Source organism: Balaenoptera ricei, chromosome 12, assembly GCF_028023285.1.
Source record: "Balaenoptera ricei isolate mBalRic1 chromosome 12, mBalRic1.hap2, whole genome shotgun sequence".
Taxonomy (NCBI): Eukaryota; Metazoa; Chordata; class Mammalia; order Artiodactyla; family Balaenopteridae; genus Balaenoptera; species Balaenoptera ricei.
In genome coordinates, this window is record NC_082650.1 from 80,141,838 (window position 1) to 80,161,776 (window position 19,939).

A 19,939-nucleotide genomic window follows, 5' to 3' on the forward strand; every position below is an offset into this window, starting at 1 on the left:
CATAAAGTATTTTAAATTTTATTAAACCAGCTGCCAAATGGAGGATAAGTGCTTTTTGCTTTACAGGGAAGTTTTTCCAATATAGGAATCCCCCAAATAACTGATGGGCACTTGAACATACTCCAGACTGGTTTTTATGACCTCTGTCAGGAATTTCCCATGCTTATCTTCAATAGTTTCTTTTTCACCATATTCTGCTTTGAATGGGGCTTGAGTGGAGATCAGGAAGAAGTTCTTACAGAAAGGTCTCTCTGCACAAACATAAATACTGTCCAAGGCCATGCAGACAAAATTGTGTTTCTTTGCTATCGTTATGTTAGGGAACCATGGACTGAATCCGCCCGCCCTGGCCAGGCAGGATAATAACCGATTGCAGTTATCTCACAACAAGAGGTCCGGATAAGGAACACGGAACTGACAAGTTACTGCCAGCCGGAAGAATTCGGGTGTGGCCAAAATGAGGGAGGAGATGCCAGCCCATAATATGTCCTGCCAACCTCTCAGAATCCTTCACGCTGGAATCCATCTTGGCTGAGAGGTCCGTGCGCCACCAGGAAGGAACCTGAGTCAGACCACATATGGGCCAAGCAAGATGACTGGCCAGAGACAACCCAGAAAACTAACCTCACCACCATAACCCTGAGACTGCAAGCCACATGGCAGAGCAGTTCTCCTGGGTTCCCTTACCCCCCTGCTCTTTGCCCGGGCTCCCCTTCTCAATAAAGTCTTTTGCTTTGTCAGTACGTGTGTCTCCTAGGACAATTCATTTCCAAGTGTTAGACAAGAGCCCACTCTCGGGCCCTGGAAGGGGTCCCCCTTCCTGCGACACTTACAATTTATCATTTTATCCCCTATCCCTTCCCCAGTCTCTCATGCACACACAAGGATCATTTACTCCGAGGTGCAGGAGTCTGTGTGTCAACCTCCAGACCACCGACCTCTTCCCCTAATGTTCTCCTCCATGCTCCTCTACAATCCAGGAAACCACTCCCTCAGTGGTTTTGCTTTGTCCTTCAATTCCAAGGTCCACCTTTTGCTCTCTTGCTTTTCATTACAGGCATTCCCTCTATGAACATTACAGCATTTTGCATCTCAAAGCTCTCTTGGATCTGAGCTAACCTCCAACCTGAATTTGCCCAAAGCAAAAAAGGAACAGTCCCCACACTTGATTAGCCCAAGGGAACAGAGTGAGGACTGTCCTACCGGAGAAAACGCCCAAGTTCCAGTCTCAGTTGTCTGTATTTTAATTCCAAGATCACAGGCAAGTCACCCAATTTCTGGGGACCTTGGACTGCCAAACTAACAGGATGGTTGTGAGGATTAAGAAGTCTATTTACAACAACTGCCATTTCTAATATTTGTTCATGCATAACCCATTTTTGACAGTTTTCTTGAAAAATCTAACTTCCCTTGGCTATGATACTTTCCCCAATGGATTTTGTATCCTTGGAGTGTAAGAACTATGACTAATTTTCTTTGAATAGTTAATATCTACTGTCTGGCAATTGCTATATACGCCGATGATATTTTCCAAACGAGAAAATGAACGAATTAAATACAAGTAAATAGTGTGTGTGCCAGTAATGTTCCAACATTAAACAAACTACAAATACAAAGTGTTGGTTTTTTCATTCATTCATTAAACGAAATTTTGGAGTTTGCTCTGTGCCAGGCACCCCTGCTAGGCAAAGACAGTGGAAGACACCTCTTGTCAGAAGTAGCAATTCTTAATACTGGAGAGCTTGTTACTGTGTGCCTACCAAAGAGTTACTGTCACTGCAGAGTCAAACATGAAGGGACAGTAAAACATCTGAGTAGCAAGAAGGAATTTCACTTTGATCTTATGACAGATCTGATGCTTAGAAATGCAAGAAACATTCTAACTTTAGGATTTAATGAATCAGTGCATTTTACCCAAATATACCATCTCTTTTCTTCCTGTCTTTTTCTTTTACTTCCTCATGGATAAATTCACATGTTTTAATGCTTTATCTTCTTTAAGGAATCATCAAATCAAGAGCACCAAATATGTACTGAGCCCGTAATGTGTGGATAGCGTCACTTTTTTCAAATGAGAGAAGTATTTAGTCTTTGGACCTTCTTCAGTGATAGTCAGCGAGCAAATAGGTCTCTTTCTCTAGGAAATGTTGACTACACACTGAAATGGCACAGTTATACAATTTAATTTAATGTATTAAAATTCTATTGTATACTGGGCCAGGTTGCCAGGTTCTGATGTATATACCAAATTGATTTAAATATCACTGCCGCCCTCAAGGAGCTTAAATTCAGTGTAAGAGGTAAGACTTGTGTACTAATATCCAGTCATAACTGGGGGGAAACATATCATAAGGAAGGAGTTAATTTATACATTGTCAAATATTCAGAGAGAAATTGCTGTTACTGTAAATGGATCATAATGACAGCCTCATAAGGTGTTTACACTGCCTCTACAGCCTTATTTCAAGGCTGTTAATTATTTCAATTAACAAAATATCTCCAGTGGAAAAAGTCAGTCATTTCCTAGTTATTACGTAAGCCTTTACCACTTAGATTCTGTGCATAATTTCAGAGGCTTTTGTGTGGTAACAATGATTCATCTTCTATTTTATGTAGTCTTTTCCAGGGAATCATTGTTCATATACATTCCACACAGGCTCAGATTTTCAATGCAATATTAATGTTCCATGTGCATAGAAATGTTCTCATTTACCTGTCCCGGCTGTTCTTATTCTAATACGTTAAACGCAGTTTGCAGCTAAGCCGTTTGTTCTCATCATGGGAGATGGGCTTATAGCTCACATAGAGTGGAGGCATAATAGCTAAACAGTTTTTATTTTAGCCTAGAGGATCGCAGATCTGCCCCTCTGGGATTTATGCCATCATTTTAAACCCCAAGCTAAGAAAAGTGTGTATTGTCAAACTTGCTTTACCATTCTTTCAAATGAAAGTTTAATCACCTTGACGTTTACAGTAAGGAGTGTCTGAGTGACAGCATTTATGGAGCATACAGCAATCTCTATCCAGAAGTAACTGGAAATGTGGAGTGAAGAAGGGTGGTTGAGTGTCAAATCCAGACGCCAAGTCTAAAAACAGCCTTTCAAGGGCTGAGATATAACCAATGCTGCTGTCTCATGTTTTAGAGGCCGTGCTTCTTCCTTCGTGGTGTTTATAAGTTTCATGGGGGAGAGAAAAGGATTCTTTAGTCAAATAAGTTTGGGAAACACCGGGGCCCAACACAAGAAGCAATGTTCAGAACTTCTCAAAACTTTTAGTACATTAATATGCTATTCAAAGTTCCACAAGAGATAAGTATCATGCAGCTTTCTAGAACTTTTATGGTTATAGAAGCTTATTTTTTCATGGGAGATGTTTTGGAACAAGTGTTCGGTGGAAGGTATTTTATTTTATTTTACTTTTTTTAGGTGAGTTTTATTTTCATCTTTTGTTCATCTGTAGCTCCTGCTTTTTAATTGCATTTTACTATGAGCATATATTATTTGTACAATCACAACAAAAAGAAAGGGTAATACTCAATAGGATCAAAATTAGGTAAACCAAAACATATGTGTGAAAAGAGAACGAACTATAAGAAAATAATTCACTATTCCTAGTGGTTGTCTTTGGGAGAGATTATAGGTTATGGGTAACCTTTCCACTTCTTTCTACTCTGGATATTCTCCAAACTTCCTAAAATGGGCATGGGAAAACAATACATATAGCGTGTAAAAAATAAAATTGCATACCTATATAATACATAAATTTTGCAGGGAAATTTTGTTTTAATTAAAAAAATTTTTTTAAATAAGCATTTTACTTTAATTAGTTTTAAATACAGAAAAGTTGCAAAGATAGTATAGAGTTTTGTTTCCCCAGTTTCCCCCAATGTCAACATATTATGTCATCATGATACATTTGTCAAAACTAAGAAATTAACATCGGGAAATCACCATTAACTGTGGAAGCTATTTGAGCATCAAAGATGTTTGCCTTGTCTGGAGTTGTTTTACCTTGCTATTTTCACAATGAAAATTCATTTGTTTTTTCTTTTTCTTCTTATTTTCCTCATTAGAGCATCTTGAAGTTTCTTTAAAACTTCATTTCAAGACACCTCCATTTCAGAAGTTCATGGCAAAATCCAGGTAAATTTCTATTTTATGGAGTTTTCATGTACCAACTTAGCTACACTAAATGAGTTTACATGATTTTGGTTATACTGTGGTTATAAGGTTTATCATAAAACACTGTTTATAGTTTATGAAAACAAACTACTTGAACTGTATGATTCCACTTATATGAGGTAGAGAGAGTAGTCAAACTCATATAGACAGAAAGTAGAATGGTTACACCAGTCAGACTGGCCATCATGAAAAGTCTACAAATAATAAATGCTGGAGAGGGTGTGGAGAAAAGGGAACCCTCCTACACTGTTGGTGGGGATATAAGTTGGTGCATACTATGGAGAACAGTATGGAGGTTACTTAAAAAATGAAAAATAGAGTTACCATATCATCCAGCGACCCTACTCCTGGGCATATACCCAGAGAAAACTATAATTTGAAAAGATACATGCCTGTCTTGCCCTTAGGTCCTTCAGACACAGACGTAGAGGATGGACTTGAGGACACGGGGAGGGGGAAGGGTAAGCTGGGATGAAGTGAGAGAGTGGCATGGACATATATACACTACCAAATGTAAAATAGATAGCTACTGGGAAGCAGCTGCATAGCACAGGGAGATCAGCTTGGTGCTTTGTGTCCACCTAGAGGGGTGGGATAGGGAGGGTGGGAGGGAGATGCAAGAGGGAGGAGATAAGGGGATATATGTATTCGTATAGCTGATTCACTTTGTTATACAGCAGAAACTAACACACAATTGTAAAGCAATTATACTCCAATAAAGATGTTACAAAAAAAAAGAAAAAGAAAAGATATATGCACCCCAATGTTCACTGCAGCACTATTTACAATAGCCAAGACATGGAAGCAACCTAAATGTCCACTGACAGATGAATGGATAAAGAAGATGTGGTGTGTATACTCACAATGAAATACTACTCAGCCATAAAAAGGAATGAAATAATACCATTTGCAGCAACATGAATGGACCTAGAGATTATCACACTAAGTGAAGTAAGTCAGACAGAGAAAGACAAATATCATATGATATCACTTATATATGGAATCTAAAAAAATTATACAAATGAACTTTTTTATAAAACAGACTCACAGACATAGAAAAGAAACTTACGTTACCAAAGGGAAAAGGGGGGAGAGGGATAAATTAGGAGCTTGGGATTAAAATATACATACTACAATATATAAAATAGATTACCAACAAGAACCTACTCTATAGCACAGTATACTGTATACTCAGTATCTTGTAATAACCTATAATGGAAAATAACCTAAAAAAGAATATATATATATATATATGAATAAATATATATCTGAATCACTTTGCGGTACACCAGAAACTAACACAAAACTGTAAATCAACTATATTTCAATAAAAATTTTTTTTACAAAGTAGAATGGTGGCAGCCAGGGCTTGAGGGGAAGGGGAGAAGGAGAGTTGTTTAAAGGGTATAGAGTTTCGGTTTTACAAAATGAGAAAGTTCTACAGATTGGTTGCATACCAATGTGAATATACTTAACACCACTGACTGTACACTTAAAAATGGCTAAAAAGGTAATTTTTATGTTGTGTGTATTTTACCACAATTTAAAAAATTGTATGGTTTTTAATATAGCACTTTATTGTCTCACTAAATATAAAGACAAAAACCAGAATTGATTGAAGGTTTCAAATTATTTATCTATGAATAAAGAAGACTTACTGGTAGAGAAAAACATTCTTGTTCACTAGAATGGAAATCTGAAATAGCTGCTACCTTGATTAAGAAGATTAATAGTATAAATATCCAGTGTTCTGGTGAAACTTTTCAAAATTGTATGGATCTTAAAATAAAAGGCACTTTACATTTTCAAATTAGGTTATTTCTTTAAATACACTACTACAAGTTCTTATTGATCACATTTTGAATCTATATTGATTGTATATTTCTAAATTAACTTCTATTATCATGAGTTGAAAATTTATCCCTCAATTTTAACTTCTGGTGCTCCAAACTGCTAGTATCATTACTATTATAATTTCCTATTGATTTCTGGCTAGACTTACAGAAACATCTATCATCTTTTAGGAAGAGGATGTGCCTCGCTGAGAAAATATGTGTCTGTACATCTCTCTTCCCTAGCTCTGTTCTAGAGCACCATTCGACTTTTTTGTTCTCTATATGTAGTATTTATTAAAAGGATAATTCCTTCAGGAATTTGAGGGCATGTGTAAAGTAAATACAAACTGCACACAGTATTTAGTAATCATGCTCAGCAGAATTTTTAAAAAGCAAGATGTGGAGAGCAACACAGAACATCTCACATCTAGAGCGTTTGCTGCCCACTCCCCTGGGCAGGTGCTCTCGGGAAATAGATATGGGACTTGCAATGAATGAATGAGACCAGAAACATTAATATTCCGGCCACACAACCAGATGCATCCTTATGAAATGAGACTATATTCATTGTGTAAAAATAGTGGTAAGTGCCCGCTGTGAGGTGGTAATTGAAGAGGGAGTTGCAGGAACTCTAGGTGAGGAACTTTCAGGCATACCTGCCCCTTGTCTTCCTTATCACCCGAAATAGAGTTTTAGGAGTTATTTGTGTGATTGAAGGAGGAAGCCGCGGAACTGTTACCCACTCAGCATTTCTGGAACACAGAGAGACTCCAAGGCAGGGTGACGAGAGAAGATGAGCCTTGGACCAGGGAAAGGAATTGAAATCATCCCTGGAGAGAACAAAAATGTCTTTCTTCATGATCAGAAAGATGTCTGTCACGAGCTCCCAGGTAATTAGAAATTTCCATAGTGCTAAAAGGACAGATGATCACCTAATTCCCACTTTCTTATGTCAACCTGGAGCACGTGGAGACTGAAGGCTGGTGCGGAGGCTGCCTAAAGACATCAATCGAGAAACAAAACGCCCTCTGAGTTCCCGCCTGTTTTCTCATCCCTGAATCTCCAGGAAATCTACCTAGAAAGAGGGTCCCACGGGGTGAGAATTGTCCCTGTGAAGAACGGGGGAGGGAACGTTGGTGTCAGCCCTATGCCCCTCAGTTTTTAAAAATGCAGATGATACCACACAGAGGTTTCATCAGGATAATGCAAAGAGGGGTCCATGAAGAAGGCAGGAAAAGGAGCCTCATTTTGCAGGCTAGGAAAGGACAAGAGTAACAATTATGAGAGCCGTTAGAGATTTCTTAAAGCTTTCAACACTCCCATGTCCATCGTTTTTGTTCCCTTCTCTGTTTCACGCAGTATTTAGTAGCAAAACCCTAAAATAAAAAGGGTGTGTGGTCTTCTAATTCTGGGTCAAAGAGAAGCCAGAAAACTAAAGATTGTATGCTAATTACATATACAGTCTTGCAAGTGAGAGCAGCGAGAAAGAAGGAGAGATCAACAACATCCCTGAGATCTGAGATGCATGAGAGGCCATGGCAAAGCCTGCTTGGAATAGAGCAGTGTACCCAGGAGTTTTACCCAAAAGAGATCCCTTATAGACTCTGGCTGTCAAAATGACGGATTCAACTGCCATGATGAGACTCTAATTGAATCATTTCTACTAGATATCCAGATGTGATAGCACCACTTGGTAAGCTGAACTGCGAGATGGAAAAGAAAGGCACCTTTCAGAGCTCCAATGTAAGACAGAAACGATGGGAAATCTCAAGACTAGTTATTCAATCACTTGAGGTTGTTTTTTTGTTTTTTGTTTTGTTTCTCTAACAGTGAATCATCCGAATTGAGAGTTATCCCTACAGAAGTATAAAAAGATAGCCTATTTAATTCTAGGAAACACCATGAAATGTGTCATCTTGACTCAAAATTTCACAGAACCCAGGCTGCATTCTTTTCTCCCACGTAGCCTTGTTTCCATAACGGTAGTGACATGAGGCTAAGTGTCATCATTATTTTCTTCTATTTATCCAGTCAAACTTTTTTCTGCTTCATGGCTTCCTGCTGAGGCGTCGTTTTATGTTAGTTCCCACATCGTGTTATTTGAAGGGTCTGCCTTTATGGACAGCTCTGGAACACAACATGCTCCTTCCCTCAGCGATAGGTTCAGACCATTTTCTACACAAACTCCCACGTCCCCAGCCGTGGCTCTCAAACCTTTCCAGCGCAGAAATCACCTGGGGAATCATACGAAAATGCTGACTCCTGGTTTTACATTTTTGAACCAGTTCGCCCAATGGTTCAACTGTAGATGATCCTCACCTCCTACTTTAACAAACCTGCTTTATTTTCCCCTTTCTTGCCTCCCTAACAGATCCTCCCCATACTGGTTTCTTCCTCAGACTCTAGAGTAATATACTGACCCCTGATTTACCCTGAAGAGTTCATCTTCTTGCACTGTTGTTTATTTTATGTGGTTATACCTCAGTTCTGAGCTCTACTGAACACTCTTGGAAGGAACCTCGTGTCTTAAAGGATGGTATAACGCTACGTAATAAGCATTAAATAATATTGGCATGAAACGCCCATGGAACAGAGAGTCTTTCATGGCAAAAGGATGCAATTATTTATAGCTTTTAAGATGACCGGAGAAAGAGGCCTGGGGAGAAAGCAAAGGCATTAAATGAAGGAAGCGCTGATAGGGAGGTGGGTGTGGGTGTGGCATAGAGCTTTCTCCTTTGGTGCCGCTACAAACATAGAGGCCGCACAGCACTTGCAGCGTGTCTCAGGGGCTGTGCCCCTCCTGGCTATGTTACTGGGGTGTGTCCTTTCTCTAGGCTCTGGCAAATGCCCAATTAGAAAAGGGAATTTTATTACGTGATCTCTCAATCTCTGCTGATGCTGCAGAGTCTGGGAATTTACTCGTATCTGGGAAGGAGACCAGAAAGACTGGTGTTGCACAAAGGAAGTATTTCTGGGCTGTGAAAGTTGTCAGTACCTTTGTTCTCAGCTTCCTTTTCAAATTATTTCTTCATTTAAAACATCTTTTTATGTATATTTATCCACTGTTTTAAACCCCTCATGAAGGAGAGGCGATGCCATTGGATGTTATACGTAGTTTTTCTGAGACTTTTGAGCACATTGGTATTCCTTTCTGCCACTTCTTGTGAGAAGTGTCCTCTTTGAAGCTTTTTGCATCTGAGAATCTTCCTGAGATATTGTTTTATTATTGTCTTCTTTTTGCCAATATCATCTATAAAACCATTTTCCACTTCATCTCACAATTTATTTTGCTTTTCCATTGCTCTGTAAAATGTGCATTTCATAAAACAGCTACATTATACAAGTCCCCAGATTCCTCCTAAAATAACGTATATAGTTTTGTAACTGAGGTTTTTGTAAGTTAATAACTATTATTAGTCTAGTTGATACATAGGTATCACGTAAGTATCTTTACTTTTACAGTAGCAATGATAATAGGCAAGAAGATTACTTTTCAAATTTTCCTTGTAATTTCTGCTACAAGTATTTAAGAATTCTATCTCTTGTTTACCTTTTGTAACATAATACATTTAAAATGTTTAATTAATTTTGCTTGATGTTAAGTATTATCACTTTTTATTATTAAGGCAAAATCACAAAAGTTAAAGAAAAATTTTAAAGGAAAAATACTCATCATCATTCCCTCCATTTACCACAGAAGCTTTCATTCCTGTATGCTGTCGACATGAATATTTTAACAAGATTACATTCATAGCATAGTGCCATTTTTTCATCTTTTTTACTTGCTAATATACATATTGTCTCATAATCATTATAATTTTTAATGGTTGAATAATGTTTCATTGAGTTTCTGTGATGTATTTCCTTCTTTTTTGCACATTTAGGTTTGTTACACTTTTTATTATTTTTTGATACTGCCACAATCATCTTCATGCAAATAGCATTTTATTACTTTAAGATTACATCCTTAGGAATAGGATAGCTGAGTCAAAAGATAGGAGTATGGGGGGGTTTCTGATAAAAATTATTATATTGCTTTCCAAAATGGGTTGTATAAATTTACCTTCCCACTCTCAGCATAAATGCACTAGTTAAACACAACCTTACCCTTAAGCAGTTATTCATGTTTTAAAAGATATTGGTCAAACATATATAACATTAAAAATGGTTAAAAGAGTAAATTTTAAGTGTACAATTTAGTGGTATTAAGTATGTTCATAATGTTGTGCAATCATCACCACTATCCACTTCCAGAACTTTTTCATCATCCCACACAGAAACTCTGCAGCAATTAAACAACAGTTTCTCATTCCTCCCTCCCCTCAGCCCCTCGTAACCTCTATTCTACCTTCTGTCTCTCTGAGACCTATTCTAGGTTTCTCATATAAGTGGAATCATACAGTATTTGTTCTTTTGTGTTTGGCTATTTTCACTTAGCAAAATGTTTTCAAGGTTCTTCCATGTTGTAGCATGTGTCAGAATTTCATTCATTTTCAAGGCTGAATAATATTCCAAGGTATTTATATACCACATTTTGTTAATCCCCTCATCTGTGGATAGACATTTATGTTGCTTCCATCTTTTGGCCATTGTGACTAATGCTGCTGTGAACACTGGAGAACAAATATCTGAGTCCCTTCTTTCAATTCTTTTGAATATATACTGAGAAGTAGAATTGCTGGATCACATGGGCATTTTTTGCTTAACTTTTGAGGAGTGCTATTCTTTTAATGCTTAAAAAAAGTTCTTTGTTTGCTTTACTTGGTGTAAATTTCATTTCTTTATGAGATTTGAACATTTTATTCACCTATATTGCTTTATACTGCATCTTCTGTGAATCATCAGTTCATGTCCTCTGACCATCTATTGATTGAATTTTTTCTCAATGTTTTTCTAAAAATCTCCGTACCTTTTGCCTGCTGAGAATCCTTTCCCTTTTATACCTGGATTTTCCTTTGGGAACTACCCCTCTTCCGCTGCACACTATACTGGGGGGACGGGGGGCAATCGAACATGTCCCCACGCCCTGGCCAATTAGATGCTCCCTGCAATTTGAATTTTGAGAAGAATGAAACAAGAAAAGAAAATGATGAAAGCTACATTATGATACTCACAGCTTTCTGATAGGATGGACCAACACTGGAGTTTCTGTTACCCAGATTTAGTTATATACTTACCCTGCTCTCATTCACAATGAGACCTGATTTTTTTCCCAGTGTTTAGTTTTGCAAGCTGCATCACATAATTGAATTCCAACAAATGTATTCTTTAAAATAAACTGTTAGCTAGAGTTGGTTTCTACTATTTATCATCAGACTTGATAGATTATTTATCTATATTATTTAATCCTCAGTCAGATTTTATGAAATATTTTTTCCCAGTTCATTGACTCCTCTTAAATGCTAGTGTTATTGTTTTTTCTCCTGTTCAGAAATTTTCAATTTTGTAGAATCTCATAGAATTAAATCTCTAACTCTTCCGATGTGACTTCCTAAAAATTCCTTCGCAGCTAAAAAACTAGCTTCCCTCCAGTCAATAATTAATCTCTTCACTTTCTATTTTGATTGCATCTAAATGGTTCTAACTTATGCCCAATTTTCCATCATTCCTGAATATGTTATTTTTTCACATTTCCTAGTAGTAAGTGACTTTAGATTTATTAATATATTTTTAGATAGTTCCAACTTTGCAGGCTCTGAAAGTGTTTCATTTTAGGGCGTAATAGATACTTTCCACTTGTGGAGGAATCCATTCCAAAGCTCCTAAGGCTGATGGTGTTCTATAAATATTATATTATAGGAAGGAAGGAAGCATGTGCATAGCTATTCTTTGTTTCTCTTCCTAGTCTCATTTCTTCTTTTTTTTCTTTCTAGTGAAGCAAGGATGAGAATCATAAGGAGGCAGGGGAGAGGCTCTGGATTGTAATCTAGGAGGGAAGAAAATGCCTGTTCTGGAAGGGTGCCCAAATCAGGAGCAAGGGCTGTATGGGAGACTGCAGCATGTAAGAGCATTAACTTTCGGTAAATTGCTTAAAAGCATTGGAGGCTCAGTCCTGACCTCCTGCTAAGGGAGCCAACCTGAGAGCCTAAAGCAGAGATGTAAAAATAGTAATAACAGTAATATAAAACTTTCTTATCACTTGAAATTCTACTCAGGAGCTGAATATCTACAGCAGGTAACAGCAGATTTGCTCCGTTGAAACCCAGCCCATCTGATCTCTTCTTATCCTGCAAGGATCCCTACAACACCCTTGGGGCTCCAGGATTCTGCAGGACACGATTTGACAACGACCAGTTTAAAGGAAAAGAGGCATCATACATCATCACAATTTGTGCCCAGGAGAAAATGGCTGTCAGTAGCTTAAATAACACCTCTCTCTGAAAGGGTTTTCTTTGGAATAGGGATCAAAGGAACTGAGCCTCAATAGAGGAATTTCATAAATCAGAGTGAGGGGAAGAACTGGCTGGGGAGGGAGGTGGTGGCAGCATAGAACCAATTCAATTGCTCTAAAATCATGTTTTGTGTCCTGTCACCCACTTCCTGGATGAAGTGCTGACCACAGACAATTTGTCGTGAGTCACTGTCATCACAAGACACTTGACAGTTTTTCAGGAGCCATCAGTGCACTATTCACACAAATTAATCCTAATCCTCCCAAATAGGCCACCTCATGTATATACCTGATAATGAATATCCATTTGAAATGATTCCCAAGAAAGACTGGGAGACGAGAGTAACATTTGAATACAGTTATGGCAAAAGAGAAAGAAGAATTTAAGATTTTCTCCAAGTCAATCAAACCAGGCTAAACATATTTAAAGGCAAAAATGGCAAGTGGTGATTATTTAGTGTCTGAGAGCCTGACAGAGGGTTTTGTTTATACTCTCAGCCAAAGAACTGAATGTTCCAGAATGTCACCAGAGAACAAAATGTCAGCTGGTGGAATTAATGGCGGATAAATTTAGAGCCGAGTTGAAGAAATGATTACTTTGTAGCACATTGAGCCAAACTGTGAAACCCACTGCCACAGGAGGTTATGGAGTTGAGCACTTTGTTGGATTTAAAGCAGAATGAATAACTTTATGACTAATAAAGGCCAGTTCCAGCTCTTCAGGCTAAGATAAAAGAGGTGATCAAAGTACATATTTGAGAGCACAGGACAATTGCTGTGGAGTCAGAAGCAGGGGCGTTTCCCTTGTAAACTCTGACATTTAAATTAGCTGGACGGAACACGGGAAGCATTTTTACCCCTCTGCCAGAGGTAGGGATAGCCCCCCACGCCGAGGCAGAGTTCTACGTGCTGCCCAGAGGGGCTGCTATGGAATTAAGTATGGAAGATGGTCAGAGAGGTGACTGTGCTGAGCTTTCACAGCCTGGGAGCTACCCACAACCAACAAGCCAACACACACATGTCTAGACTCTTTTCTTCCACCTCTAGTTCCCTACTCTACCAACCTCAATGTTTTCATGCTGGAGTTCCATCCTGCTGGCTAAAATAAATGTTGAGCCTCCCCCTTCTCCACTAGCTGAATCAGGTACTTCCTGCTTATCCATCCCGTGATCTTCTCTTCAACAGATAAAGATTATTCTCTATTTCTCAGCATCTTGCCACAGTTCCTATGCTTTCTCCCAACCTGACGATCTGGGCTGGATCATGAAGAAATATGAAAGATCCCTGAACACTTTCCTTCCACACGGGTGTTCAAAACTCAAGTTAAAAAAAAAAAAAAAAAATCCAGCTAAGTAATGTGTGTGCAGCACTCCAAGTACAAAGAATATTTAACCTCCAGAAATAGAATCAACATTCTTTATTTTTACTAAATTAGAAATGTATTGCAAAATCTAAACAGATATGAGGATATTTTGGATTATAGGTTAAATTCAAACTAAAGAGATTAATCAAAAATTTTCTAATCCCAATTCTTCTGATTTGAGATTAGAAAACTAACATCTTTTTTTTTTTTTTTTCCTGCACAAGATGTAGTAGGTCTTGTATTTTTCTTTGAAATGGACAGTCTAGAATTTGGCCTTAAATCCCTTAACTGGAAACAATATTTAGTTTTATTCCATTTCATAATGGAGAACAGATGTACCCAAATGTAGTTACTTCCAGACATAGCTGGTTTTATATTTAGAGTAACTACTCTCAAGACATTTGAAGAAATCTATTTTTCTAACACCATCATTTTTAACTTTCAGTATCCCATTATACTGCCATATAATTTTACTTGATAACTCTTTATTCATTCTATCAACATTAATTGTAAAAGACAAGGTGAACAACATTAGTTTATTCTCAAAATGTTTGAAGTAGAAAACCATGTATGGAACTGAATTTTCAACTCTTGTAATTAGAGAATTTCTGTAATTTCTAATTCTAAAAAGGGATTTTAGTTTCAAGTGTGGTAGATTATTTCTCGCCAAAGAAACAATTCTCCTAAAAATAAGATAATCAAAATACAGTCTTAAAATTATTTATAAGCTCCTTTACATTTGTATTAATAGATAACTACTTTCCATGGTTGCCTTACTTATTTTATTTGGTTTCAAGATAGAACTCCCTTGAAACGTCTATTGTTTTTCTCAGTTCATTAAAATGCCCATCACACATTGTCTTTCTATGGTTTGTTCATAATGATGCCTTAAATTGCATCGTTTTGATAAAGACATACTTTGTATATTAGACATGTAAGTGCAGTCTCTAATTCAACAAAGAACTCTGCTCTCTCTTACTTTCTTGAATTGTATCACCCTCTCAGTCTCTCATTTTTCACTTTTGCTAGAGACATGGAAACACAAAACACTTCTTACCTCCAGAAAAACAACAGTACAACCGTGATGAAAATGAGAACTGACACTTACCTTCGGTGTCAGACTCATAAAACAAGATGTGACTCCAATAAACTGGAGAGAGCATGCCAGTCTAAAGAGAATGGCCATTACAGAGCTTCAGCCAATTGCTGCCTTACAGAACTGAGACCTGGTGTTGCGAGAACATCTGGATATTTTCAGATAGGCCAGATGCCTAGATTTTCTCCCAAGTTTTAAACGTAGCTGACTAATTAAGCTTTAAAAAGTACAACGTACACCACTACACACCCATCAGAATGGCTATAATTCAAAAGATATACAATAACAAGTATTGGTGAGGATGTGGAGAAACTGGAACCCTCTCAGCATTGCTGGTCACAGTATAAAATAGTACAGCTACTTTGGAAAACAATTCAGCAGTTTCTTTAAAAGTTAAACATAAACTTAACGTACAGTCCAGTAATTCTACTCCTAAGAATTTATCCAAGAGAAAACATGTGTCCTCACAAAGTCATTTTTGCAAAAGTTTATATGAGCATTATTCATAGTAGCCCCAAACTGGAAACAACTCAAATGTCCATCAACTGGTAAATTAATAAGCAAAATGCAGTATATTCATATAATGGAAAATTACTCATCCATAACAAGGAATGACCTACTAATATACACTATAGCGTGAAGGAAATGCAAGTTATCATGCTAAATGAAAGTAGCCAAATGCAAAATACTCCATATTTTGTGTCTCCATCTATATGACATGTCCGCAGTAGAAAAATCTATACATACAGAAACTAGAGCAGTAATTGCCTAAGACATCAGGGAGTAGGGGAGCTGGAGGAAAATGGGGAATGACTGATAAAGGGCAGGGGATTTCTTTGGGGATAGTGAAAGCATTCTAAAATTGATTGTGGTGATCCCTGAACTCCGAATATACTGAAAACCATTGAATTATATGCTCTAAATGGGTGAACAGTATGGTAAGTGAATCATATCCCAATAAAGTCTTTTTTTTTTTTTAAATGGGAAGCAAAGTTTTAAGACAGGAAACAAGAGGAACCAGAAAAGAGTGGGAAAGAATAGGAGTGAAACAGGAAGCTGGGCTTTAGATATTGTGGCCTGGTGAGCAGAGGTATGGGATTGGGGGAGTGAATGGCTAAGGGGTTTATCCCTAAGTCTACCCAGAGTTGAATGCTTGATGCATGTGGGGAGAGAATGCTTGGTAGCAGTAGGGAGCAGACAGCAGCATAATACTGGTAGCCACCATGACTAACCAGCACCTCTCCTGGTTTTCCGAATACGTGATTGCATAGAGGGGGGGGGAAACCCCAATGCTTATGGAAATTGAATGTCCCATCACTGATATGGGTGGGATCTCAGTGTACATTAACTCTGATTTAGAGGAATACTGCAATAAAGCCGGCTGAAGAGGGCACTATGATTGTCTCACTGATATTCGTTCTCTGCCCCCCTTTTGGGTAGTGGCCATGAGGTTGGTAGAAACTGATCCCCAAGACTGACTAGTCTTGGTCAATCAGAGTAAACCCATCTCCTTTGCCAGAGTACAGACCTATCCCATAAATGTTCTGCTTTTTGCTATAATAGTTCTTGAAAAGTCATACCGTTTTCAGACAAGAATTTCTTTTTCCTATATGAGACTTTTCCTTTTTACCCTAAAACACACTAAACAATAGAAATAATAGTAGTAGTAATAAATAATAAAGGTAATGAATACGATAAGAAATGGTTTCAAGATTATGGTTTCAGGGAAAGACAAGCTCACCAATTCACTCAATGCCAACATTTTCTAGTCAGACAATATAATATGGATCTAATTTGAATTGCATGCAGTGTTTAGATAAACCCAAAACGACCAACTTTGCTTATGTATGCCAAATGAGAGGGATAACGGGTTTACATCTTCAACAACCCTTAGTCTGTGGTGAATATGTACTATTTCCATGTTTCAAAGCATTCTATTGCTTAGCTTTTACTTTAGCCTAAAAATGTTTTCCTATGATGTAACTTTTACTTTTAAGTGCAGTGGAGTACAAGATCAATGGAGTCCCAAAAGGTTGAACAATTGATGAAGAAAGCGGTACAGAAAGAAGAATAAATAAACCCTTATTGCATCTTATTTTATGTATAAACTTATTTACTTTCAAATTATTGGATTTTTAAAAATTATGTAAACATTTTACATAATTCAATTGCTATATAAAATAATCAGATATCTTGATTTGGGATGAAATGCATCACAATTTTTTAAAAATTAATGGAAACATTTTCCATTGAATGACTCTTCACTTAGCATGAGGGGTTTCAGGAATGAATTAGTCATGAAACCAGGGACAGGTGTAGGTGTTTCAGGTAACTAAGTCAATCAGGACCTGACATTTCTCTGGCTATAGGATTGGTTCAGTGTTTGCCCGTTGGGAAAATTTCAGGAAACTCATTGGATGATTAGGAAAGGGACTGGCTCTCTTTACCTGAGTGTGGATAATGAAGTATGTAGCTCTGTGAGTAGCTGGCAGCCATTCTGTGACCACATCAGGGAGGGTAGATAGCTTCAGATCAACATAAAAGGCAGAGTGAAGAGACAGAAATAATCTATGGCTTTGGTGATACAATTTATCTGCTGAATCAAACTAAACTGAAAAAATCACCATATTTCTGGAGTTTCTAATTATGACTTTTTAAGGCAAACTGCTTTTCTATAAGTTACAACAGAAAGTGGCAGAAATTGGGTCTACAAAGTATGCATGCAGAGAAATCCCTTCAGGAACAAGAAAAATAATACGAAGTAAAATATTTTTTTAAAACCTTTCTCAGAGCATAGCTGAGCTGAGCCGGAAAGTGAAGAAATGGAAATAGAGCAAACAAACAATGAGGAAGTGTGATTCCATGAGGATTCGGTGAGCACCCCGGAGTCGGCAACACCCCTTAGGGTAAATGCCAATTATAAGAGCTTCATCTGTGTTTTAATTGGCTATGTGTTTGGGGAGCAGAAGCCAAAACCAGGGGCCAGAGCAGAGTAAACGGTCAGGTCAGAAACCAGGACCACTGGAAGAGTGATACCCACAACGGGTGAATGAGAAAACACACGTGACCCGCAGAAGGAGAGATGCTCATCTCAACCGTCTCTCAGGATGGAGCAGAAATAAAGGAAAAGTCTCCCTTGATAGTTCTTAACCACAAGCCATATTCACATGGGTTTGCCACTGAAATTTATAGTACCTGAAGAAAAAAAAAACCCAAATGGAAAATTGAGTTTAAAGGGATCCTAGGTTGGTAATGCTTCGAGTACTACTGTTATGGAGAAATGCACTTTCAATGCAGGCCTCAAAGAATTCCCACAGATAGAAATCCAAGGATCATGAAACCACAATAAAAAATGATTAACACAGGAGGAAACAAGTAACCATGAACAAAAGTCAGCAAAAATAACAACTGCAGAAGCAGCTGTACTTTAATCAAAATACTACATGTCAAGACCTCTGGAATGTAGCCAAAAGTCTTTAAAGGGAAATTTAAAGCTAAAATGCTCTGTTAGAAAAAAGCAAAACTCAAAGTCAATTGCCTAAGCATTTATTTTAAGATATTAGAAAAAGAAGAGCAAAATAAATCCTGAAACTATGGAAAGAATAAAATAATAAAGAGCAGAAAAGTATGAAGTAAAAAAAAAAAGATAGGAGAGGATTAATAAAACCAAAAGCGACTTTTTGAAAAGACTAATAAAATTGACAAACCACAGGCAAGATTGGTTAAGGAAACAAGAAAGCACAAAATATTAGAAATGGAAAAAAGGGCGTAACTAAAAAGGCAGCAGAGATTAAGATGATAAAGAAATATAAATAACTCTAATGTTAAGACATTGGAAAGGTTAGGTGAAATGAACAAAATACTTTTAAAAGTTACCAAAATTGACTCAAAATTGGTCAAGAAATAAAAATCAGGATGGTTATCAGTAATTCAAAATTCTCCCTCAAAGAAAATAGCGGGACCTGATGATTTTACGGGAAGAGTTCAATGAAATATTCAAAGAAGAAGTAACTACAAACCTAAACTTCCAATTAATAAAATAAAAGGGAATACTTTCCAATTCAGCTTATATATATAATTTCTTTTGTTATCAAAAATAAAGAGTAAAAGGAGAGGGAAAAAACAGGCCAATCTTATTAATGCCGGAGCAAAAAACTTTCTAAAAAAGAAAAATTGTAAATTGAATTCAGCAATGCAAAAAAGATAATCTATCATCACTGAGTTGGATACATTCTGGGAATACAAGTTGATTTAACATTAGAAAATCTATTAAGTAATGTATCATATTAACATGTAAAAGGAGAAAAATCATATAATAATGTCAATAAATGCAGAATAAGCAGTTGTTAACATTTAATAACAATTTTTGATATAAATTCTCAGTGGACAGGTATAAAAAGGAATTTCTTTAACCTAAACAAGAGTACATATAGAAATGTTATAGAAACCTTACAATCAATGGTGAACCATTAGTTATTCCCAATGTAACTATTTCTATTCAACATTGGATTAGATATAATAATTTGTGCAATAAGAAAGAAAAGCTATAAGGATTGGAAAAGAAGTAAATTGCTATTATCCAGAGATAACATGGTTGTCCACAAAATGGAAGACCCAAAGGAATCTACCCAAATTATTATAATTAATCATAGATTTTAGAAAAGTTAGCAGATAGAAGATCAATAACCAAAAGTTAGTGGCATTTTTGTATATCAGCAACAAAGAGCTAGACAATGAAAATTTAAGAATATACTATTTATAACAGTAAAACAATTTAAAGTACCCAGGAAAATATTCTAAAGTATGTAAAAAACATATTTTTGTTTTTTGTTTTGATCATTTGAGGCTTATTCCTTAAAACAGAACAAACAAAAACCTAAGGTGTCATTTAAGTGGGGTTTCCGAAGGGCGTGGAGGTAAGTACTTCTTAAATAGACTGTCAACGAATCCTTGTTTAGACCCATCTGTATCTCACATCCAGAACTGTGAGGGTCATGAAGCCTTGAACCTTTGCCGATTCTGCAATGCACATTAGTGTGCTTCTAGCCTTTCCCATTGATGGTTTATCATTCA